The 25,392-nt window shown below is 41.0% G+C and overlaps 1 long non-coding RNA gene across 1 annotated transcript; it reads right to left on the reverse strand.

Moving 5' to 3' along the window:
- Nucleotides 1–621: 621 nt before the first annotated feature.
- Nucleotides 622–17,900, reverse strand: LOC149857255 (uncharacterized). Its single transcript, XR_016444287.1, has 3 exons — nt 17,844–17,900; nt 1,852–1,965; nt 622–794 (listed from the first exon to the last, which is right to left on the reverse strand). It is a non-coding gene; the product is annotated as an uncharacterized LOC149857255 (long non-coding RNA).
- Nucleotides 17,901–25,392: the final 7,492 nt, after the last annotated feature.

The raw sequence follows: 25,392 nt of genomic DNA on the forward strand, positions 1-25,392 counted from the left end.
GCCAAATGGCTCTTGCAGTGACTACCAACCATCCCTGCAAGGCCCACATGCCCCATCCCAGACTCACGATTGCTGCCCCACCTGGCCCCATCCCCCACCAGCTGCTGCAGCCCCCCAATGGCTGCCCCACCTAGTCCCACCCACCCCCACTCTCCCAGACCCCCCAATGGCTGCTTCACCCAGCCTCATAGATTCATAGATTAATAGATGTAGGGGCAGAGGGGACATGAGCAGACCATCAAGTTCAATCCCTTGCCCTGGGCAGGAATGAATACTAGGCTCATATGACCTCTGGTAAGCTTAAGCTTGCATGACCCCAGCTAGATAGTTATCAAGACTCCTTTTAAAGACCCCTAAGGTAGGAGCCAGCACCACTTCCCTTGGATCCCAGGACTGACTGTGTAGTAGTGCCTCCTGATGTCTAGCTTGAGCCTACTCTCAATCAACTTGTGGCTTTTATTCCTTGTTATTCCTAGTTATTCTGGGAGGCACTCGGGGGAACAGGGTCTCACCCATTCCCCTCTGGTCCCACCTGGTAAGTTTATAGATGGCCACTAGATTCTCTCTCAGCCTTCTCTTGTGAAGGCTGAACAGGTCCAGGTCCTTTATCCTCTCCTCATAGGGCCTGTCCTGCTCCCCCGATCATGCGAGTGGCCCTCCTCTGGACCCTGTCAATTCTGTCCTCATCCCTCCTGAAGTGTGGGGCCCAGAACTGGACACAGTACTCCAACTGTGGCCTGAACAGCATCACACAGAGGGGGAGGATCACCTCCTTGGACCTGCTTGAGATGCATCTGTGGATACAGGACAAAGTGCAGTTAGCTTTACTGACCGCGTCCTCACATTGGCGACCCATGTTCATTTTAGAATCGATAATGACTCCAAGATCTCTTTCTGCCACTGTGCTTTCAAGAAGGGAGTTTCCCAGCATATAGGTATGCTGCTGGTTTTTCCTGCCCAAGTGCAGTACCCTGTACTTGTCAATATTGAATCCCATTCTATTCACATTCGCCCACCCCTGTAACCTGTCCAGGTCCAGTTGTATCCTGTCCCCTGCTTCCAGCATGCCCACCTCACCCCAAATCTTGGTGTCATCAGTGAAGTTGAACACGGTGCTTTTCAACCTCTCATCCAAGTTGCTAATAAAGAAATTGAACAGTACAGGCCTGAGGACTGAGCCCTGGGGGATTTCACTGCCCAGCCACCACCACTCTCTGGGTGCGGCCTCCTAGCCAATTTGCAACCCATCTGATTGTGTAGGCATCAGTGCCACAGTCACCTAGCTTTTTAATGAGAATGGGGTGGGAGACAGTGTCAAAGCCTTCCTGAAGTCCTGAAAGACTACATCCACCGTGACACCTATGTCCAATGATTTTGTGACCTGAGTATAGAAGGCCACCAGGTTCATCTGACAGGACCTGCCCTTAATGAACCCATGCTGATTGACCTTGAGCATCCTCCCCCCTGCTGGCCCCTCCCAGATATGTTCCTGGATAATTTTTTCAAAGAGCTTTCCCAGGACCGAAGTATGTCTACCAGGCCTATAGTTGCCTGGATCCTCCCTCCTCCCTTTTTTGAAAATGAGGACCACATTGGCCTTCTTCCAGTCTTCTGGCACCTGGCCAGAGCACCACAAGTGCTTGTAAAGCTGTGCCGGGGCCTCGCGATGACCCCAGCCAATTCCTTCAGCACCCTAGGGTGAAGAGCATTTGGACCTGCTGATCTGAACGTGTGACGCCCCTCCGGAAGTTTTCCCATACTTTGAGAATTCGTGTAAAAGCATTTAAGGGCTCCTGTCAATGCATACACCTCCCCTTGATTTCTAGGACTATCTGGACCCTTGTTACTTACCCAGATAATTCTTGTGCTCATAACCTGTCTTGCCTGGGAGGTTTCCTCCTGTCCTCCTGTGGCCTCATCTCCTGGCGAAGCTAGTTTAAAGCACGTCATATGAGATCAGCCAACCTGGAAGAGAAGACACACTTTCCTTTAGGGGAGTGGTGAAGCCCATCCCACTTGAGGATGCCACCTGCATGAAAATGCAAGTCATTGTTCAGGACCCAGCCTCCGCTTTTTTAAACTTTGATTTTTTTAGAAAAATGATATCCAGGGGTCTCATTTTTTCCCTGTGCTACAAACCTGCAGCATGGGGAACATTTTTTCATTCCCACATGTGTCTCTTTCCCCACCTCAAAGGGGTTTGAGGTGGGGCAAGAGGCACATGTGCACTTGTCTGGATGCAGCCCCAGTGGCCAAAGGCAGATAGAGCCATGCAATTGAGGTCAATTCTAAGGCAGTTGCAGCCTTAGAACAGGCATGGGATCCAGAAAGGGTAATTCAGTTCCAAGCTATTTTACCTTTTTCTAGGAATCTGCAGGGTGTCTAAGGTTCTACACAGGATCTACAGAGATCTACACATCCCAGGTTTTACAGAGAGATGAGAACCACTTCCGGATGATTAGGATGAGCCATGCTGCAAAGGAACCCATTCGTTTTGCTTTTCTCACTTCCTGCTTTTCTCACAGGAGGTGGAGAGTCCCATATGAGTACTCATAGCACTGTGTGTATATATATAGGGAGGGGTAATTATAGTCTCTGTCTCTCTCATATATATATGTATTTACATAGAGTTTCTTATGTTCATATATGCTAAGTATGGGTTCTATTTAGAGCAGCTTCACTTCTTCCCATTGGTTTATTCTGACTCCTTGTAAGGTCTATACAGATAACTAAGGAATTCAGTTAAGAACCTACTTTCTCAAGTGTTTGCAGGATTGGTTTCTTTGCTGAAGCATTTATTGAAGCATAGTGTTTACCCATGGTAATTCATCTGGAATAGTAGGCAAATGTTGATTTTCAGGATCATGGTGTAGGCATAAGAGGTTTAGTCAGGTGCCTGAAAAATCCACTTGTATGGAGTTCTGCAACCATCACACCAAGACCTTCAATGCATATGCCTAGGTAAGGAGGCTGCCCAAGACCTACCGTACCCCCTTTAGACCACTGGATATTCACTGCAATAAGCACTCTGCCCTGAACCCATAGTTTCACTAGGAAAGCTGTTCTGTGGTCAAACGTTTCTGTGGTTAAACTGTTCTAAAGATTTTTACGAGATAGACCAGCACTTTTGTACATGTTTCTCCAGCTGCCTAATGCCAGGTTTTATTTTGACTGTGGAAGCTGCTGGCTGAAACAGGGTCAGTACAGCTCTAACAGACCTTTGGATTTGCATATTTTCACTGAGACACTCTGGACTTTTTTGACTTTAAAGAAGCCTAATTTTTGTTTCTTGATGCAGCAAAATCAATTAATTTAACGGTGTTTTTTTCAGGTGGTTGGTAAGTCTTGGCAATTTATAGCACAGATCTTTAGCTGTAAAATGATAGGGCTTACATTTCAGGTTGTCATCTAAATACAATTACATAACTGTGAGCTGGCCAGATGAAAGGAAGCAAAGTGCCAAGGGCAACTAAAACAAAAGCTTGTCCCATATTCTACCCTCGATCTTTATGGTGAAATATTGTGCTTTCAAAAAGAGATTTATGTCCAAATGAGTTTTCTGGCCTTTTTCCATGTCAGAAGTGTAGCACCTGAGTTAAATTAGTGGGTCTGCTGCTAAAGATGATGCAGGCCCATCTTCAGGCCCACAAAAAAAGCTTAGCAGATGGCGCTTCTCTAGACAACTTTTTACTAGCTCAATTTCAGATAGGTGAGTCCCTGTTTGCATTGTGTCCAAAAGAAATTTTGAGATCCCTTTTTATAAAATCCTTGTCAATGCAACAATATAATATGGCGATTTTACACTTTCTTTAATTCAGTTTTATTTTACATTCAGTGTGCCCCCAGTTGCTACTTCCTCTAAGCCATTTTCTGTGAGGTAGGCATAGTCCAGCATGCCTGGAATTCTTGTTCTTTCCTCTGTTCTTGCAAAAGCTGTTCTTTTAGAACAGATTGCAGTTCTCATACAGTCTCCTTGACAGTTTCTGGAACGTCCTTTCAAAATTGTGTCTTCCCTAAGGCAATCCAAAAGAATATGCCTCAGATGACCGCCCTCTAGCAAATATCGCCCTTACACTTCTGTTTAGCCTGCTTAAATCTCACACATTGTGCCACAGCAAAAGCCATTAGCCCATGTTATCCTTCACTGCAATACAGATCTGCTCCTATCTCATTACAAGGTGCTTAGTTCTACCACAGGATTTGATCATCATCCATGCAAAGCTATACAGAATTATTAAGGGTCTGACTTAAACCAATAAGACTTAGGAAGTTCTGAAACTCTATCCTTAGTGTGCCCTGAAAATTTGGGTCTCTCCACAGTAGTTGGTTTTAAATACCCTTTGTGCTGCAATAGTTTAGAAAAAAGGGAAAAATTTAAGAAATGGAATTTCAGGCCTGTAATAATTAAATGGATTTAGAGATGTGTGCTTATTCTGACTGAGTCACTCCAGCCATCCTTTTCAAATTGGCCATAACAAATATTAGTGACCTGTTCTCTTTATGTACATAAACAATGAGATCCTTAAATCTTCCTTGTAAAGATGACAGCTGAGATGACAGCTGAGGCATTCCAGAATATTATTTCACATGTGCCTTATAGCACATAAATATAGTTTTGAATGATCAGCTTTGCCTCAGTAGGTCAGAGCCGATATACATTTTATACAGATTTTTAATATAAGCCATATTATCTCTTGCTCCTGATTCAGAATACAGCAATTTTCCTTCAAAGCATAAATTAAAGTGATGCCACTATGGTCATTAATGGACTTACTAGAGTCAATACTGAGGGCATCATGTACCACCTGTTTAATATTAAAGGTAAGTCAATGAAGCTATGGCATTAATATATGAGGGCTTTGTGAATACCAAGTGATTATAGGGAGCATTTAAACTTAGAAGTGCGCAGGAGATGAAACAGAGCTTGCAATCAGGCACCATGTCGGGGTTCATTCTTGAAAGCCCAGGAAACTACAGGTATGTAGTTAAAGGTCAAGAACTGCTAGCAAGAATTAGGAAGGTCTAATCCACTGTATTTTAGGCTTTGAATTTTTAAAAAGTGTTAATAGAAGGAAGAGATTTCTTATTTATTATTTATTTTAATTATTTATTTAATTATTTTAAAATAATTATTTTAAAATAATTATTTTAATTATTTATTTAATTATTTATTTAAATTATTTATTAAACAGTAATATCCAAATCACTGGCTTATCTTATTCTTCAAAAAATAAAGAAAAGAAATACTGAAATGCCAACATGAAAACCTTGACAGAACATTCTTTACAAGAGGGCAGTAGCTAATAAGACAGGTGCACCATATAATTTTATTCTACTTCGAGTATGCAAGATTTTAGGGGACAATTAGAAGAGACTTAACATGCAATTAAAAAAAAGAAATCACTTGGCAACAAGGCATTAGCTATCTCTCCAATCAACAGTACATTAGCAAGCCTTTAGCAAGAGATTCACTAGTGGATAAAGTCTTTGTGAAGCATGAGAATGTAGCTGAACCAAGGCAACTGAGATATTGGTAAGTTAGGTAAGTTAAGAGATGGTCATTTGTTTCAATCTGTGATTCTGTGTCTGCTGAGCTGGATGGTTCAATTCCTAAGGATGACCCAAAAGAAAGAAAAATTAGGATTGTTCCTTTCCTTTTTTTCCTTTCAGCCAGTTAAAGAATGCCTGAAAAAGCTATTGAGATGATTTTATTCTGGGGATTTTTTTTCTATTTACCATAGGGTTAGCTCTCCACTACTGTACAAAGTTTTGTTAGCCTGGCAGCTAGAAGTGTGAAAAAATTAACAATCTGTAATAGATACCTTTGCCAGTGACACTCACCAGGTAGGCAGAACTTACACCAACAAGTTTTTACTGGTTTAACTCTTGTCATGAGGGAGGTGGATTAGATGTAATGGCAAAAGATCTCTTCTCTTATAACCTATATCTCTACTAAATGATTATGCCAGTTTTCTAAGGCTAGCCCTTAGTAGTATCAAGTCTGCCTTATGCATTTATGATTTTATAACCCAGGGTATCTACAGACATCTGGGCAGCCTGTTGGGGAAGCACTCTAATTCGGGGGGTTCTCAACCATTTCCTTCCCGAGCCTTCCCCCGCTCCCCGCCCCCACATGCTATAAAAAGTCCACAGCCCACCTGTGCCACAACAACTGTTTTTCTACATATCCTGTATGCAGGTGGAGGGGCATAGGAGATGTGTGGAGGGCTGGAGTGGTCATAGGGGATGACTGGCTGGATCAGCATGAGCAGGAGCTGCCTCTGTGGCCCAGCAGCTGGGACCCAGACCTAGCGCAGGAGGGTAGAGTGGGGCAGCAAGACTCGTTGCCACTGCCCCTGGGACACCTGTACCAGCCACACTGCCAACAGTTCAAAGAGTTAACAGTTTGGGGGAGAAAGCATGCTGTCCTTACCTGCTGCCACTGCTGCTGCCCCTTTACTTAAGGGAGAAAGTGAGGTCGGAGGCAACATGAGCCCCTTGAAACCTGTTGATGGCCCCCAAGGGGCTGTGACCCCCCCAGTTGACAACCACTGCTCTAACTCATGGCACTTTACACAAAGCACCATGAGTTAGAGTGACACTGAACCTAACAGATGTTCACCTGTTGGGTTCAGTGTGTGAGTGTGTGGGGGGGGTTGGACTTGAGCTTGCCTGCAGTGGCCCTGGCTAGCAGGCAGGGGCACTCCAGAAGCCTCCCAGAAGGCTATCAAACCACCCTCTTCCCAGCTGCACCCCTCCCCCAGGTCTGGCAGCAGCAAACCTGAGCCATCAGCTGTGTGCTGCCCCTTTCAAGAGGCTTGGGCAGGGGTGGGGGAAGGGACCCCCTGCACCTTGTGGGCATCTACCAGCTACCCAATGGTATTGGGGGAGAACTGGGATGACCCCATGAGGTGGACTGTGCTCCCTTCCCCCACCTTGCCTAAGCCTCTTAACAGCAGCAGCACAGCTGCCAGCTTGCAGCTGCCAGCTCAGCTTTGCCAGGGCCAGAGCTGGTGGGGCAGGTGGGGAGTGGAACAGAGCCCTGTCACCTTGTGGGCTCATCACAGCTGAGGTAGCTGCTGGGGGTATGTATAAGATGAGGGAACTCCATTCCTGCCCCCCACCCTAGCTTTGAATGTAACAAAGCCCAGCTGGCGGCTGCCTGCTGCTGCTGTCAAGAGGCTTGGGTGATGGGAGAGGGAAGACAGCCCCCTCGCCTTGCCTTGCAGGCCTCCCCAGGTACCCCAACTGGGGTACTGGGTGGAGACAGGCTGGGCTCGTGAGGCGAGGATCTCCATTCCCCCAACCCCCTGCCCCTGTCCAAGCCTCTTGACAGTGGTAATACAGCTGCTTGCTGCATCTTGCCGTGGCTAGAGCTGTGGTGAAGAGGTGGGGGAGGGGGAAACAGAGCCTCCTCACCTTGTGGGCCTGATCTGGCTCCCCCAGTACCCCAGCAGGGGTTCCCCCTCCCCAACCTTCCTTCCTCACCTCCTCCCTCCTACACTGCACAAGGAGGAGACTCTTCCCTCTCTGTGACAGCCCTACAAAGGCACATGCAAAAAGTTAGCCTTTGCAGGGAGCCTGAAAAGAAGTTCCCTAAAGCCCTCTGCTGTAGAGCACCTTCACCTAATAGCTGATTTATCAAGGCTTAGTTTTTTGCATGGTTGGCCATTTTAAAAGTGCTTTGCAGCTGTGAATGTGTGTTGTAACAGCTATAGAGCACATTCAAGGGCCAGATCACGTGAAAAATGTAACTTATGTAAGTATCCCCAGTGTCTAGAAACATGACGTGTTAATACTAGTGCCATTTACATTGGTTTTGCACTCAAGTGCAAGTTACATTAGTATCCAGAGCAGACCTCTCCCCAGGTACCTGCAACAGAAAGCACTATTATTGTTCATTATGAGGTGGCAGGGAACATATCACAGCCTGTTTTCATGAGCAAACTCTAACCTGGGATAACTGAGGACACATACCTAAACTGATGTAAATTAAACTGGTATATTTTACTGCTGTTTCTTCCAGTTCCAGACTAGATTCCAGGAAATTACACTAGTAAGACTATGCATTATATCTATCCTCTTCACCCCAGTATAAATATGTTGTGCATTCAGGCTCTCAAAAAAGCAGATTTGGAGAATCCAGATGGAATTAAAGGTATATTGGGGAATATATTGGGGATATATTGATTAAGGATGGGACCTCGTATTTTCAGTACATCATCCTCAGCAGCTTTAATTGACAGGATTTCTATGCAGCACACCAATGCTCTTTCCTTGAAGGGGAAGGCAGGTTCTGATGCCATGACCTGATCTCAACTTGGGGTGGATCTCTGCTTAGGTCAAAGGGTCAAACTGTGAAAGTATCATTCACATTGGTCTTTGAACCAGCTTGAGTGAATCTAGCATGTGAACTGTAACACTGCCTTGAACACTGTAGTTGATATTTCTACTGTTATTTACAGCACTTCTTTGTGGAATTCAGTACTGTGAGTCAGTTGACAGGAATTTTTGTTCAAAAATAATAAAAGCTACTTACAGGGAAAGCAGAAATGTAGGAGATATCTGAGGAATGCCTTTTAGCATCAACATAAATAATCAGTTATTTATTTGTGAATTCTGAGAAGTAGATTATATGGAATGTTTCAGGTTTAAGATTGAATATTGAGCTAAAGCCACAACTAAAACTTGAGCCCTAGAATCCTTATTCAGCTCCATGGTTACAGGTTGGTTGGAGAGAGTGCAGTTTTAGAACTTTAAAATCAAATTATCTGTAATACGAGCCCTCATAATATGCAGATGAAGGCCACGGACTTGTCATTTTTTTGGGTATGTCTGTGGTATTTAAGTGTTTTGTGCAGAAGGCAAGTGGGGAATGTTCTGAACATTCCCACTGTGTTGTTCAGACATCACCCAGAGCCAAGGAGTCTCATAAAGACTACATTCAGTGTCTGAATTCTAACTGATCGGCATTAAATAACATGAGCTTTTCTAGTCCCAACTGGTTAATGCCAGCCTCTCCAAGGGGTAGATCTCAACAGCCTGTGCCCAGCAGATGGATTAATAGTATCAGACCCTGTTATTTATAGTCACTGCCACTGCTGTAGTGCCATTGCTACAATCCTGGACCTCTGGCTTTTACTCCACTAGCCTGCATCAACTAGCAAGATCAGAATAAATACAGTAAAAAGCCATTATAACTGAAGAAAGCTGAACAACTGTCTTACATCACTTAGAAAGGAACACTTAAACAGCAAACCCAGGGACATGCAAAGTGTTCTTTTTTCTGTACTAAGTAGCTGTTAACCACATGTTACCACTAACAGTTTGCAGAAATGAGCATTAATTAATTTATTTTCCTTCCCCACTGCCGATTAAATTTTAGAAACAATGTGAGCATGTCCTAACAAAATGGCTCCAGATTTGCATAATTACAACTCTGATGTCTTTGCAGATTACAATAAAGGGTAATTAACATTGTTCTTTGTCTGTAGGGAAATACCTTAAGAAAAGCAAAAGCTTGGCTATTTTATTTTAAGCCACATTGCATGGCTAATGTGGCTAAGGATAATTAAATCATCTGTACCTTATCTGAAATGAATGAAAGAATGTTTAATATTGCCTGGCCCTCAACACAGCAGAATCCTGAAAGGCCACTTGTTTAACCAACCCAACATGAGCACAGAACTTAGAAGCATCATCATAGAATCTGGGCCTGACATTTTAATTTGGAAGCATCACTTAAAATCTTAATCAGTGCAACCAAATTAGCAGGGGCAAGCTTTTACACCATGTTCATTGTTTACGCTTATCATTTTTAATAAACTTTAAAATGCTTTTACAGGTGTGAAAATAGGCATACTACCAAGATAATTTTCTTAATCATAGTCATCTCAGATTGAGATGTGACATAATTCTCTCGTACTAGCTCACAGCTTCTTGAAAGCTATCTAAGTTCCTAACATCATCTCTGCAGTATAAGTGATCTCTTGATTGACATACCTCTAAATAAGCCTTTGAATAGCTTTCCATATTGGCCCTGGAATAATTCAGATGTCAAATTACATCTTGCCAGACTTCCTGACTCCACCAGGCCCCTATAATACATTTTTTAAAGTATTTGGAGGAAAATATTAAATTTTTCTAAGCTGGGTCAAGGTTCGTATCAGTTGCTAATAAAGAGGGAGGTAAGGAAGATATTTGCTTTGGGAAGTTTATTTTGTGCAACAGCTGCAGGTCAGGATGACCTTTGGTGAGTGTTTCTGAGTTTGCATGCCTACAGCTTTTAGCATCTTTGCATTTTCCTCCTGTTTTCCTTTAGAGAGAAACAAGAAAACGATTGAATTCTTTTCACACCATGCTTTTAGCAGGCACCATTTATTCAAACTTCCAGTTTAACTCTTCTCACTTCCACAAGGGACATGTTCAAGCTTCGCATTTTCTTCATTTGTTTTAAATGTTCTCTCAGCTGAAATTGCATTGAGAAGCCAGAGCATTTATTTTCATCACAAAAATAGTCAATTTCATTCAAGTATGGCACATGGAGCACTGTATAGCAATCCAGAGAACAGTGGCTCTTCATTTTATTTGAATGATGGAGCTGGCTATGCTTCAGGAGAGATGTTCTTTGTTACTGGTCCTTGCATACAGAGGCAACGACAAAAAGCTGCTGGGTAGGGCATTGTTCAAAGACTATGTTAATTACAGATTGATCTCTCTGATTAAACCTTGCTTAAAATTCCTTCTTAGTAGCATTGATATAGTTTTAACTTTTAGAAAAATTCATACCTACAGCTATATTGTCTTGCTGCATATTGCCATACACCACTGCCAAGTCTTTATTCTCATCTGTAAAATATAGTAAGGGTGTTTAGTGCAGTTCCCCTATGGTGTTTATGAGAAATGGCTGCTATGTTTGCCCAGAGAACTGTTCCTGACCATGGACCGTTATCCCCTGTTAACCAGTTACAGGAAGTATTTTTTTTTATTGAATTAGTTGTGACATAGTTGTGATATTGTATGTGATGGGGATTGAATTGGAGTGATATCGATTAGGGCCCTCTGGGCCTTTCCTGGTTGTATTCTAAAACTGCCTCTAGAGAAACCTGTCTTGGAGCAAGGTTTTATAACAGAAGGCCTCTCTGTGGCCTGTTCCTTTTCTCTCCCACAAACATAGTGGAACTCAAAGATTCCCAATGGGTTTTCATGCTTGTGGAGTGAGTGGGAGGCAGGACGTTTTCTTGAAGTGCTACAGCTGGCTTTTTAAGACAGTGAAAGAAACTAGCTCTACACAATTTTCCATTGCCCAACTCAATAGTGTCACTGATGTGGCTTTTCAGATTAATGCACAAATAATGCATCTCTATAATTCAAATGCAATCTGAAAATCCCAAGGTGCTGGAAATTTAATTTTTCAAAACTAAGCACTTCTAGGAATAAGTCAAGTTTGAGACACCTGAATAAGATGAAATATTCTGGGTTTATTTCAAGTTTTAAATTTTGGAATAAACTTAAATAATTATTCCAAAAACTGGCATCCTTACTGAATAATTGCTCTCTTTAATATAGGATTTTAAAGCAATACCCTCAGCAAGATTGCAGATAACACCAAGCTGTGGGGACCAGGAGATACACTGGAGGTGGGGCTAGGCATCAGAGTGACTTAGACAAATTGGAGGACTGTATCAAAAGAAATCTCATGAGGTTTAACAAGGACAAGTGCAAAGTCCTGCACTTAGGATGGAACAATCCCATGCACTAGTACAGGCTGGGGCTGACTGGGTGGACAGCAGCTCTGCAGAAAAGGACCTAGGGGTTACAGTGGACAATAAGCTAAATATGAGCTAACAGTGTGCCCTTGCTGCCAAGAAGGCTAATGGCATACTGGGCTACATTGGTAGAAGTGTTGCCAGCAGGTCAAGGAAAGTGATTATGCCTCTCTATTCAGCACTGGTGAAGCAACATCTGGAGTACTGAGGTTTTGGAGGCCCCACGACAGAAAGGATGTGAACAAATTGGAGATAGCACAGCAGAGGGCAAAGAAAATGGTTCAGGGACTGAGGCACATGACTTATGAGGAGAGGCTGAGGGAACTGGGCTTATTTAGTTTAGAGAAGAGGAGACTGAAGTGGGATTTAGTAGCAGCCTTCAACTACTTGAAGTGGCGTTCCAAAGAGATGGGGTTAGACTTCTCAGTGATGGCAGATGACAGAACAAGAGGCAATGGTCTCAAGTTGCAGCAAGAGAAGTTTAGGTTAGATATAAGGAAGAATTTTCTCATTAGGAGGGTAGTAAAACATTGGGACAGGTTACCCAGAGAGGTTGTAGACTCTCCATCCTTTGATGTTTTTAAGACCCGGCTAGACAAAGCCTTGGCTGGGATGATCTAGTTGGTCCTGTTTTAAGCAGGGGGTTGGACTAGATGACTTTTCCAACCCTAATTTTCTAAGATTCTATGAACATGGACTACTAAAATTGGTACATTTAGTTTTGTTAAAAAGAAAGCTTTTGTAAAAGTTAGGCCAAATAGGAATGTTCCCATATGCATTTTTAATTCAAAGGAAATAAAAATTCCCCTACAGTGTTTGTACCTCATACATTGCTCCAAGAACCATAAAAGGAAACAAAAGTGAAGCTGATTTCATTGCACAAGGCAAGTAGTGAAAAATAAATAGATTTCTGCTAGTTTTAGCTCTCCATAGCGTAATTAGAATTGTGGAAGGAAATGTGATTGTATACAGTTAATATTCTTATACCGAGTGTTCCTTTCATCAGCCCTTGTGTGTATTGGTTTCACTGACAATTCCATAAGTTGAACCTCTTGAAAATCGGTGGCTAGTTGTAGCTTATCACTATTAAGAACATGTTTGCTGCAAGCAGGTGATATTCCTCAAGAGGTACAGAACCAGCTGCAAAACCATCAACCTAAAATGCCCACAAGTATTGTTTCCTTTAAATAATTTCTTATTATCAGCCTTATCTTTCCACATAGACTCAGTTGAAAGTTAAATAATCAAAGAGAAATCATTACCCAAGCCTGTTTACAATGCTATTACATTCAAATCTTTATACAGTGTTCAAGACACTGTAGTTAATTTTAGAAACAAGTACATGACAATAGTAACACACTATCTAAAAATGTTTAAACTCAATGATTATAATCAAAAAGTAATTATACAGTGCAGTCAAAAGAGACAGTTCAATGCATCTCAGAGATCAGTTACAACCAAAATCTGTGAACAGAAGCAGTAGGCTTGTATGATTGTCACGCAAAGGAGTACTGAATTACTATTCACTTCGATTAACTTTCAGTGACCGTGTCTATAGGCTGCTTGGTTAATGGTTTTATGTCAATACTGCAAAAATGCTAACCTGTCTTTACATCTAATCAATTTTGAAATGGCTTTTTACATAAATGGTCTATTCCTTTCCTTCATTAAAAAAAGCAATCAAATAGGATTGAACTGAACAAGCAGTTGTAAAAAAAAATACAATAATTAATTTTGAGACTGTGCATTTTGAGGTAGTTGTCCTTGAGTATTTTCTTCATCACCATTTTTTAAAGGGCATTGAAAATCAATGTTTCACTTTACTATCATCCATCTTTATATAGTAATAAATTAAGTGGAAAGTATTGATATTTTTGACTGGGCTTTTAAAATTTACATACTAATGACAATTGTACCCTTGTGACTTTTGATTTCTGTTGCTGTTTACTGTTAGTGACTAGAAGGAAATTTCAGTCGTCTGGGAATCAGTCTTTTCTCTGAAGGAAAATTTGTGTCATTTCTCTAGTAAATACTACGCTTGAGATCTTAGCCATACAATCTCCTACTGGACTTCTGGCTGAAAAGCAACTTACGAAGTAAAAAGGTTGAAATGCTTGTCATGTTGTGCTCTCTATAAATTCAGGCTAGAATGACAGACATTGAAAACATAGCTAATGGAACGATGAGAAAGTAAATGAATGTAGTGGGTAGCAGTAAATAAAAATGCTGTTGACACACTAGTCATGCCTTAGCGTGTCCTGAGTAATGCAGCTACCCTTAGGATGAACAGAATAGCATTCTGTCGTATATTTTGGGGGGGAGAGGAGAATGAATATGAAGCTGTGACAGTCAATCCAATCTTATCTTTTCTGGCTATTTTTCCTATGTATGCTAGTCTCATAAGCAATGTCTAGGTTCTATGATAGCTAGACAAACTAAATCCATTGCATAAAGGAAGGAAGCTTTAAAATATATCATTTAGAATATAAATGTACTCACTATTGTAGCAGAAAGGGGTGGCTATTTTAGACAGGCAAATAATGTGAAAAATTATTTCAAATATTATTTTCAATAAAAGCCACAAGTTGCTTGGAAGTATTTGCAATGTCTTTATTCACTGTCTGCAAACAGTATGAGCTACCTTTTGTGCACAAGAAAATTTGCAGAAAGAACTGTTGGGCTACTTGTGCCCAAAGTGTTTAATTATCCTAATAATTACTGGTTTGGGAATTGCTAACTAGGGACCAGAGAAAGGATGAGAATATCATGTGAATACAACATTACATTGGTTACAAAGCTCTGGCGCACAAATAGCTAATCACACAAAGAGTAGATGCTCAAAGTAATAGTTGGGGCAAACAATTTGCCAACATCCAGTAGGCTGCAATCTATTGGTATGACCCATTTGCCAAGTAATTCTAAATAGCAAATAGATTTATAATTTCAATGGCTGTTTGCAGATAATTTGCAAGTAGGAAAAAAATGGGGTTACATTTGAAGAATAAACTGATCACTGAAAATAGCTCACCCAGTTCTGGTTATTTATGTTGTTTATAACCCCCAAAAGAGATTTCTATGGCTTTCTTACTATAACTGTAGGGTGGTGTAAGCAGGCTAGTTCTATTTGGCTAATGTGATGAGTGTCTGTATGTTGGTTTGTCTACTAATGTCCATTATGGGGTTAGCAATTTCAATTAATTGTATACAGAATGCATTGCATTATGTGCATGATGCCATGGAGCAGGTTTATGTGTTTTCATGTGTGTTTTATGCAGGGACTTTAAATATCTTTATTATAAAGATTTATAGAAACAAATTAATTTAAAATCATTTGAATTATTATCTGACTTAGAGTTCCTATTCATATTGAATAGTACTGCACTCTACAAATAATTTAACTAGAACTGGTGATTTCCTGTGAATAAATGCTCAGTAAGTATGGGACTCAGAATCTTGCTTTTAAGGTTTAAGGGCTCACAAGTCTACTGAAGTCAAGGGAAAAATTGCTCAACTTTAACAGGAATTGGATCACTTCCTAAATCCTGCTTCCTCCTCTCCAACTACAGAGGCAGAAGTCTGCTTGTTACAGGTCCAGCTATGCAGAGATTCCCTGCCTTGGGAAATTTATAGGCATGGGTAGGTGAGGATAAGGAGAGTGGACCTGCTACTTCACAGATCCACCAAAGCTAAGTACAGATAGTTAAAAATCCCAGTGCTGAATGAATTCAATCTTTCCAGGTTAGTCTAAACTGCTTAGATTGAACGAATAAGCAAGTGAAAAAACAGTGACTTTTGATACTGGAAATGCAGCCACATGCCTGCAGTGGTCCAGGCCACTGGTGCTAGAGCATCCGTCCCTGCTTGGCTGCAGCAGATAGGTTGGGCCAAGGTTAGCCTGCCCACCCTGTAAGGGAGGGTTTGCAGGGCAGGTGCAAAGCATCGTGGGATGCTGGAGGACTGTGAGTTAACTTGAAACTGGAGGGGAACTGGGACAGAACTTCAACAAACTGATTTAACCTAAATCAGTTAACTCAAATATTCAGGTTTATCTTAAACTGGTTTTGGTCATTTTGAAAGCAGTTTATGTGAACTGAACTTTTGTTGTGTTACAGATTTGAACTGGTTTCTGATCACTTATACCAGTTTGTGTGTCATTTTTGTCCATAGCCCAAATATTGTGCCTCTTCATAGCTCCACATTCTTTGGGCTACATTGCTTTCCACAGTCTGAAAGGGAGCGTCCTCTTACTAGTCCTACTCTGCACCAGGCCCAGCCACACAAGATGGGAGAACAGGATTAATCCCTAGAACATACGCTGGAAAAACACAGGATACAAATCTGCAATCTTTGTACACATTGAGTAGCACTATGACTTCATTGGGGCTTCTCACTTGAGTAACTGCTACACACAATGAAAGGCTGCAGAAGCAGGCTCATTGTAAATAGCACTGTATGCTTTCCAAGGTCTTTTATTTCCCTCTGAGCAAACAGTGGTTCAGTCATAAAGGCTAATTTGCAGGGTAATATTGATTGTCTGCAACACATTCAATTCTAGTTTAGATTCCACAGGATAAAGATGGAGCAGCACTGATGTGTTTTCCTCACTGGAACTTGAAGGGTGCTGGAGAAGACAAATACAACAGAAATTTGTGCACCAAGGTACAGGCAAGCCATATGTTAGCTGCTGCTCCCCCTGGGGCAAGGTGCTAAGTTTTGTTTACATTTTGCCAAGACAGCAATAAATTGCTTGTTTACAGATGACAGAAAGAAATGGCAGGTCTTTAAAGCAAGCTATGCACACAGATGCAAACAATGCACAGGCACATCCAATCTGTAGAGCTAAGTGAAATTAGCTTCTCTCTTTCCCTCTCTCTTTTCTTTTTTATTATTGGTGAGCCAATCCTGGGGATCATTATGCAGGATTATAAAAATATTAGGGTTGATGAAAGTTTGCCTTCTCCAGTTTCAGTCTGAATGGCGATTGCTCTATTAGATCAAACTGACCAGGATGTGCCTTGCAGCACTGTCTATGTGGAGAGGACAGAAAATATGAGAGGTGTGGAGAAGGACTCACTTTCATCAAAGTATCGGTTTCCAGGATAGTTTGGAAGCCCACAGCATTATTGTATTACACATAGCACAGAAGCGTGCCTTGTTCATTTTTTTAGTGTTTTAGAAATAAAAGACTTTTCTTCCAAATTGCGCTGGGAGGCAAATTCTTCAACAGTGTAATAGAAAATGTTAGACAATATTCCTTACTGGAGCTATTGACATTTTTGGTAGTCGTGACACTTTGATTTTTCTCAAAACATATGGATCAAGCCTCAGTGTATTATTGGACAGGAAGACCTGATGAAAGGCCTTTCTTTATCTTCCTTTGTATTTTTTTCCCCTCTGTTTGTTCGTGGCTTTCTCTCTGAATATAATCGTGGTTTTCTTATGCTGCCCAGGGAGTCGTTATAGCCTTACTAAATATTTTATAGTGCACAGTGCACCAAACCTGCCAACTGGTTATTATTTGTTTTATATATATATATATATATATATAGAGCTAGAGTGAAAAGGGCTGTGTTTCAAAATTTCAAAACTATACTACGAATAATTTTAAACCCCTAAATTAGATGTGGAGCTGCTTTTCTTTGCTTGAAATGTTTCTGTTTATGGCTTATTTTTCTTCCCCTCTTTTTGGTATGTGTTTCTCTCTATGATTCCAAGCACTTGTTTCCTCACAGTTTCCTTTCCTATTTGTTCAAAAGGGAAAAGTTCAAAGCCACTCCGGCAGCTGAGGGAAAAGCTTGCTGAATACTAACCCTCAAGTGTCTGTCTTGTCCTGACCTTGAGAAAGTAGCAGTAAACTGTTCTATTGCAAACACTGCATGTGTGTTTTGTTAGACCAGGTTAGGAGGGTTCAGAGCTCACCTGAGGCTTGGACTGCGGATTTAGACTTCTTATCAGCAGCATAATGTATTTTTAAAAAGGGACATTCTCGCCTTTGTATGGGCCTAATACAGGCTCTGTTTAAAAACCTGTCAAAATCCCAAGCACACACTCCATAAAATATAAATAAGTACTTACTGTTTGCAGATGTTGCTTGTTTTTCATAATGTTTGTATTTGAAGTCCTGAATCCCCGCTTCCTGTCAGAGCCAGCCCTGTTGCTTTAGTCCATTTATTTCTGAAGGAACGGGAGGAACTTGAAAATGCAATTTCTCAATGAAGACACTTTCTGTCAAATCTGTCAGCAGTCTCAGCACAATTACCTTTTTTTCAGAATAAGGCTTGTGTTTATGGCTTTGACTACATGCACAACCCTCACTAAAGCAGGTTGGTTTGTTTTTTTAATAACATCCTAGGTGCAGTAAATTGCAACTTGTCGCACTTCCAAAACTACCTTATCACTTAATAGACCTTTCCATCATTTGCATGTTTTAATTCATTTGAAAACAGACAGAAAATATACTACAGGGAACAATCATGTAGTAAAAAATGGGGAGAGGTTATATTTTTTCCGTATGTTATTTATTAGGTTCCTACATAAATAATGTGGCTTTACCACAGTAGCTTGAGAAGGGAGAGGAGGAAAAAAAAGAATTGCTTAAAATCATGGGGCCTCCTTCCCACCTCAAATAATAAAGACATGCTATTTTAGGATTCAGTCCTTTGGCTTTTCTGGGATCAGGGTCTCATTCTGGACCAGTCCTGCAGAACTCCTATTCATTCTGGTGGAGCTGGACCTGATACAGTGACAATGCAGTTGACAAAGTAATTATTTAAGACCATATTTCATGCTGCACCAGTTGTGTTAAAAAGATGAAATCTTTGAGAGATGATACTTTTCTATAGCCTCTACCCTCAAGCCTTTGCTTAGCAGTGGAAAGTGATCACTGATTATTTGTATGTAATATAAAGTGTGCATTTTGGCCGAAAGCAAAGTTCAAAAGCACAACAAATGTCTGTGACAGTTTCCAAGACAAAGGAAGATGTGTTCAGACAATTCACTTTACAGACTGAAACAAGGCACAGGTCAGGCATCTTATCTGTCTCCCTGGGTCATTATAAGCATCTCTTATTTATAATATGAGTCTCCCCCATTATTCCATAGACTTTTTGTGTTGATGTTTCTTCTTTGGTTTCAGTCTTTTGAGTAAGTTTCTCTCCTCCACCTCCCTCTTCTAGCACTTTAACCTTTCCACTAACTGTGCTGTCTCTTTAGTGTGCAGTGCCACCCCACTGCTGGCAAGGAAAGGGGGAGAAAAAAAAATCTCTCCTTTGTATTACAAATTCAAAGGGTCATTATTCCATAGCTCCCTATGGACAAATGTGTGAAGATTATTGTGGGAAGTTAGTATTTATTCTGAAGCCCTAATATGATCCTCTTGAACATTTTAATAATATGTTCTCTAGGGTCTGTGCTGCAAGTGTTTAAAAGGAAGCAATATGCTTTAGCCCTAGATGGCTGGTTCTTTGCTGAAATACTCTTTAAGTTATGGTTTTGCTTTTGATCGGCCCCCTTTTTAAAAAGCAAAAATGCCCCTATCCCACCAATTGTTCCTCACCCTCCCAGATTTCTTTTATCAGTTACATTGATCTAGAAACAAGGACAAGGCCACCATACTATATGTCCGCATTTGTAAAACTGATTTATGAGTTTGTTAATTCTAAAAAACTTAGTTTATCAATGGCCTCAGAAAGTCCTAAATCCCTGCTATTAAGCAGAGAAGGAAGACGTTCAGAATCAAAGTGTGTCTGTATGTGTGTGTTTTTTTTGCTGGAGACAAATGTATGATAAACAATGTTCTCCTGCAATTTGCTTCTTTTATATAATTTTTAAAGCCTTTCCTAAGCATGCGTTGTTTCTGTAGGATCTGATTATAAACATATGCCCAGGACAATGTGCATGCATGCTTGGATTAGGTCAGTGAAGTTTTGCTTCATCTTTAAAGCTCAAAAACAGTAAATCAAGATGAAAATACTCCAGCCAAGAGCTTTACCAATTGATACAATTTTAAAATAGGCCGCTGCTAAGGCTTGGGGGAAAGCTGACATGATGACTTTTATAATAGCAGAACGTTTAAGGTTATAGAAATAAAAGGAAGAGGATGAAATCAGTCGCGTTGATCTTAGCCTGCAGGCTCTCTCAGCTAACTCGAAGCTCCAGCAATTATTTCTGCTCTGGCTTTTCCCCCCTTTTTTCCAGCAGTCTGTTTGAAATGAAGCAGAACCAGGCATGGCAAGCTTATCAGTGTCGTTAGCTGACAGGGAGCACATCACACCTGCTTTTACTTGCTGGTTTTTCAGGCACTTTATGCCACAGAAGAATGTTGATTTTGTTCTTATAATGTGTAAAGATTCATTTATTTCACCTTTTGAACTTGGCAGAGCCACTCAGATTTGATGGGAGTTTGTTTTTTTCCTGGCATTTGGAAAACCCTGGCAATTATTGGACTATGGCCCAAGGCTGCCTTGATGACACATAGGGATGATCAGACTGAACAGTCTACAGAATCAGGCCAGGGTAGGTCTCCTGAAACCTTGCAGAGACTAATGAGGTTTTGGGGGCAGCACTGTCTCAAAGATACAAATGTCACCTTGGTCATTCATACAGGTGTTTTCGGAGAAAGACGTGTCAGCTATCATCACCAAAACTTCACATCAGGGTCCAGATTCTGCCCTGAGTCTTCTCTGTGCAACTCCACTGAACTTGCTGGAAGTCCAAGTCATGGCACAATTTGACCAAACGAATGCCCTTTGAGTGTGATTTACCTAACACATTGTAATTCAACCATGTTTTGCATATATATATTTTTACCTTGAGAACATGATGAGAATAATATTAATTGACTGACTGATATTTATTTTAACAATTGTCTCCATAATTCTGTGAATCTGTAGAGGATTCAGAATTTGAAAATGTAAGGCTGTGATCTGTAAGAACAGGACCCACCCATCTTTTCCAATATATGCTGCTGACTACAGAAACCAGTAAGTCTTAGGGAGTCAACAGAAATTACAACTATCCCCATAAAGAAATTCAGTTCATTCAGATTAAGGATCCAACTCAGGGATGACCTGCTAACCCTGTTTTAAAGCTGGGAAACCCTTATTCCGAACACCTCTGCTAGTTGTGCTAGCAGCAAACTTTCATAAGACAAGTGAACTTAAATAACTTGAGGTCTGTCTTGTGTGATTTTCTTATATAAAGCTACTTTTATTTTCAAAATAACACTTGCAAAAACATGTGTTCACCCTGTACCATTGAAGCCAAAAGGAGTTTTGCCAATGACTATTAATGAGTGTGGCCCAGGCTTTAAATAAAGCAATCCTACTTTTGAAATATTTTTCTTTTCTTTTCTTTTCTTTTCTTTTCTTTCTTTCTTGGCCAGTGAGCTGGCTGATGGGCCCAACACACTGCTCAGGCTCCCTGTGCCCTCCAGCAGCAATATGGGCTGCCCCTTTGGCACACTGCTCCAGAAGGGACTCTACACGTGGGTGGTACGCACCTGAGATGCCCAGGTGCTGGCCGGCTGCCCCAACGCCACATGATGACGGCGCCTGGCATGGCCCAGGACCCCAGCATGGCACACACTCTACAAGGTGCCCACTGCCAAGAAGAATGGCGACCTCCAGTGGAGACTGGTGCACGGCATCCTGGCCACTGGCACCTTTGTGCACCACCTAGACCCGGTGGCCTTGGCAGCCTGCCCCTTCTGCCCAGGGGTGCTGGAAAAGGACATTTTCCCTGCCTTCCTCAACTGCCCCCGACTGCAGCTGCTCTTTGCCGCCCTTGGGGTGCTGCTTTGGGCGCTGGGCCGGGACTTCTTTGAGGAAACCTACATCTACTCCTTCCTGTACCGAGCGGCTGAGCGGGCTGCAGTCAGCCTGCACCACTTCCTGGTGGGCCACGCCAAGATGGCCACCCTGAAGAGCCGGCAAAACTGGCTCACTGGGACCGGGATGCACGACGCTCTGCAGCTTTTCCACCTGCTGGTGAGGGCCCACCTCTCTCTTGAATTCAAGCATGCGGTCCTCTGGCAGACGGCATCCACCTTTGAGGAACGCTGGGCTGTCGACGGGGCACTGTGCCGAGTTGAGGCGGGACACCTGCTCCTCGCCCTGTGACACCACCAGCTCCTCAAGGTGCAGAGGCACACCCAGCAAGCTGGGACCTTGGGCTTTGTCCAGGTGGGTCAATCCCTGATGTCCTGAGGCCCCCCTGGGTGTCCCCACTGGCAAGAACTGTACATATGTATATATATGTAAATACTTCTTTTGTTCTTTGTGTTTTTTTGTTTGTTTTTTTTTTGTCTAAAGTGTGCGGGCAGGCCTTGCAGGCCATGAGCCCAAGCCTTGTCCTCAAGGCCCAGGTCCTCAGACCGAACTGTACATAATTTCTACTGCCGACCATTTGTCACCCTTCCTGGAATAAACGTCTCTCAAAAGTCAAAAAGTCTTTCTTTCGTTCTTTCTAGTACATCTCTGTATCTATTTTGTAGCTGAAAAATCCATTTACACCATTGGCCTGGGAGAAAAAACATTTCACATCTAGGTCCTAGGCTGAGTGGTTAGCCTGGATTTCTTGAAAGCAGCTAAGACAATATCATAGCTTTACATCCCAGTTCAAAATAGACAGCTAGCTTTGAGCATATTCTTTACTGACTTGATTCATTTATTTGTTTTCAAAATGTGGGTATTTTATTTTACACTTTGTTTAGGAAAAGAATGTAGAGATTCTGACTTTTGCATTGGCCTCATTTTCAATATGATGCTTAACCAGCATCCAAGTACCTAACTCTTCTTTGGATTGTTTTTGGCAGTTCTAAGTCAAAACAAATTGAGTCATGGCTGAAGAGGATTCATATGTAAAATCTGGTTAGAGCTTAAATTAAACAGGTTACACACTCCATGAAGCCTGTTCTATACCTGCTACTTGTGCCAAGGGCACCTACAAAAAATTTACAGAATAAAAATAGACTGAGTGCCTGAAGAATACACATGTGCATTCTCTTGATGCAAAACACTGGTTAAGGAGAACCCACTGTAAAAGGTAGTCAAATTACCAGCTGCTGATAGCATCCCTGCTACTGACTCCCTGAGTTACTGTTTCCTTCCTTATCTCTTTGGGATGGAGTTCACCGTGGACGGGTGTGGGCCTGCGCATTCTCTGCTCTCCAGTGTCTGCTGTAGCAAAACTTCTGGACATGCTGGGGAAGGTCAGAGCTCCACTGTTTTTAGTGAGCTGCTGTCCACTACCTGGTCACAAACTAGGAAGAGGCAGTACAGCAAAAGGGAGTAAGGAGAGTAAGGGGGCCTTATATGCCCTTTAACTGATATTAGTAAGTCCATGTCAGAAAGAGTTGTCATCTGCCACCAGATTTTGGTCCCAGGTAATAATTTGGGTAAATGGGCCAAACTGTATTTTGGTTACACAGATGTGGTCTGGTGTCATTTAGAACAGAATGTGTGTATGTATATAACTATACATGTATTTGCAACAATCCCAGCTGTTTTACTCAATCCAGTGAAAAAGAGCTCCAAGAACAGCATCATACATACTCAAGCAGTAGTAACAATTTAAATGTGCTTTATAATGTCCTGACAAACAAACAAATTCTCTGCTGGTTTGCTCCCTTATTTGGTGTTCATTTAAGGACATTTCCTTGTTTTGAAATATGCACTAGTTTGTTACAAGGCAGTGCAAGTGTGTTTAATAAATCTGTTCTTTTTGGAGAGAATTTTCTGTTTGGGTTCATTATTTGTCATGCTGAAGCTTGCTTTCTTTACACAATTAATTGTAACAGGTATCTCTTTTGAAAGAGCTGTATCATCATTTTTAAAAGGTCACTTTAATTGCATAGTCTATTTACTAATACATTTTAAAGTGAATGAAAAAGTGTAGAAACAATACAAGTCACATACTCATATGAAATGTCCATTTCAAGTAATTGATTATCCTTTACACATAAAGTTTTATTAAAAAAATTAATTTCTGTGTTGAATCTGTTTATAGTTTTGCCTGCTGTCTTTTGAAGAGAGGGCTAGTTAAAAATGTGCACATACACATACACACCATTTTATGTGCTGAGATTTTCTAGCCTGTGTGTGTGTTGGGAGGGAAGTGAAAGAACTGTAATGTGCAGTAAAGCTATGTGAGAGCCTGCTGCTATTCAGTGATCAGCTGTAACTGTCCAGTGTAATATGTTACACACAGGCATAAAATATGCTCCTATGTGCCTGTATGGATTGTGTGTTTATGAATATTTATCATACCTCATTACTGTGAAATCTTCATGCCAGAGCATCTGATTGACAATTATTTTATTGCTGTTTATTTGTTATCATTTTTGCTTTGGCAAGCCCCTAAGAACTGACATGCATTTCCACATTTATATTTGGCTTTGGAAAGCCACTGAAAGAGAGAGAAATTGGGTGAAAACATAAGAATTACACCCCCCCCAACCAAAGTAATCACTGTTTAACTTCAAGTCCTATTTAGTGGTATCCTAATATTACTTCCACTATTCTCTTCAGTCTTTGGTTTAAACTAATGAGTCGGTATTATATTGGGAAACTTTAATTAGGGTGTCTGTATGTAGTAGGCAGCATTTTTGCTTTCAGCCAAGTGTGACATGCTGTACAGCACAGGCTTAATTCCTGTTTAGGGAAAAATCTGAATACATCTCAGTTGCCAACTGAACACTGAGCAAGCACTTTGAAAAAAATAAGAATGTTCTTTCTTAGATACAAAACATTTATAATCCCATTAATGTAAATGAGGATTACATATATATGTACCACTGGGATGATACACCTTTACAGTATGCCAGTATTTCACATGAAGTAGAAGTGGCAGATAATATTTGATTTAATGGAGATTCAAAAAATTCTTGCAGAGGAAGAACTAAGCTGCTGCAAAGATTGAATCTTTGAAAAAATGTCCAATTATCTCATTAGCAGTGTAAGAAAAATAATCTCAGAAGGTTATATTGGTATATTAGTTGTTGATTTACTTCAGAAGTATGTTTCTTTTGGTCCTTTTTTTGTCTTGCAAAAATTAAACTTAGAATTACACTGGGTGGTTTTAATGAAAGGTGAAATTATATTATAGGTGTGTAGATTTCTAGAAATATTTTGCTGAAATGTTACAGACTCCAGACCATGGCATACAATACAAAATGCGTGTTACTGACATACTCATGAAAACAATCAAGAATAAAGGAAGTCCTCCATCATTTGTTCATTTCCATCAAATTAATAATACATGAAGTTCATATCGGACAAAATGTTGATTATTTATTTATTTGTATATATCCAAAGCTATGCGAGCCTTTTGGAAAGAAATCTTGTAATAAAAAAAAAGAAAAATATAAATTTCAGCTATTCCTGTTAATTTTATAAAACTGCTAGAGTTAATTTTTCTCATCAAATGGGATGTGCTGTCAAAGCAACGCTGTAAGCAATTGGACATTTCAAGAATAGAGATGGAGATCTCTGCTTTTTTCCTTCAGGATACACTTGAATAGAGAATGAAAGTGTAGACCATATTCTTAATTTGTATATGAAAGGAATCAAACTGGAACATTTTAATAAAATGAAAGAGTGATTCTTAAGTTACAGTAAGACATTAA

This window comes from Crocodylus siamensis, chromosome 9 (genome assembly GCF_052110815.1).
Source record: "Crocodylus siamensis isolate JL-2025a chromosome 9, ASM5211081v1, whole genome shotgun sequence".
In the NCBI taxonomy this organism is placed as follows: domain Eukaryota; kingdom Metazoa; phylum Chordata; order Crocodylia; family Crocodylidae; genus Crocodylus; species Crocodylus siamensis.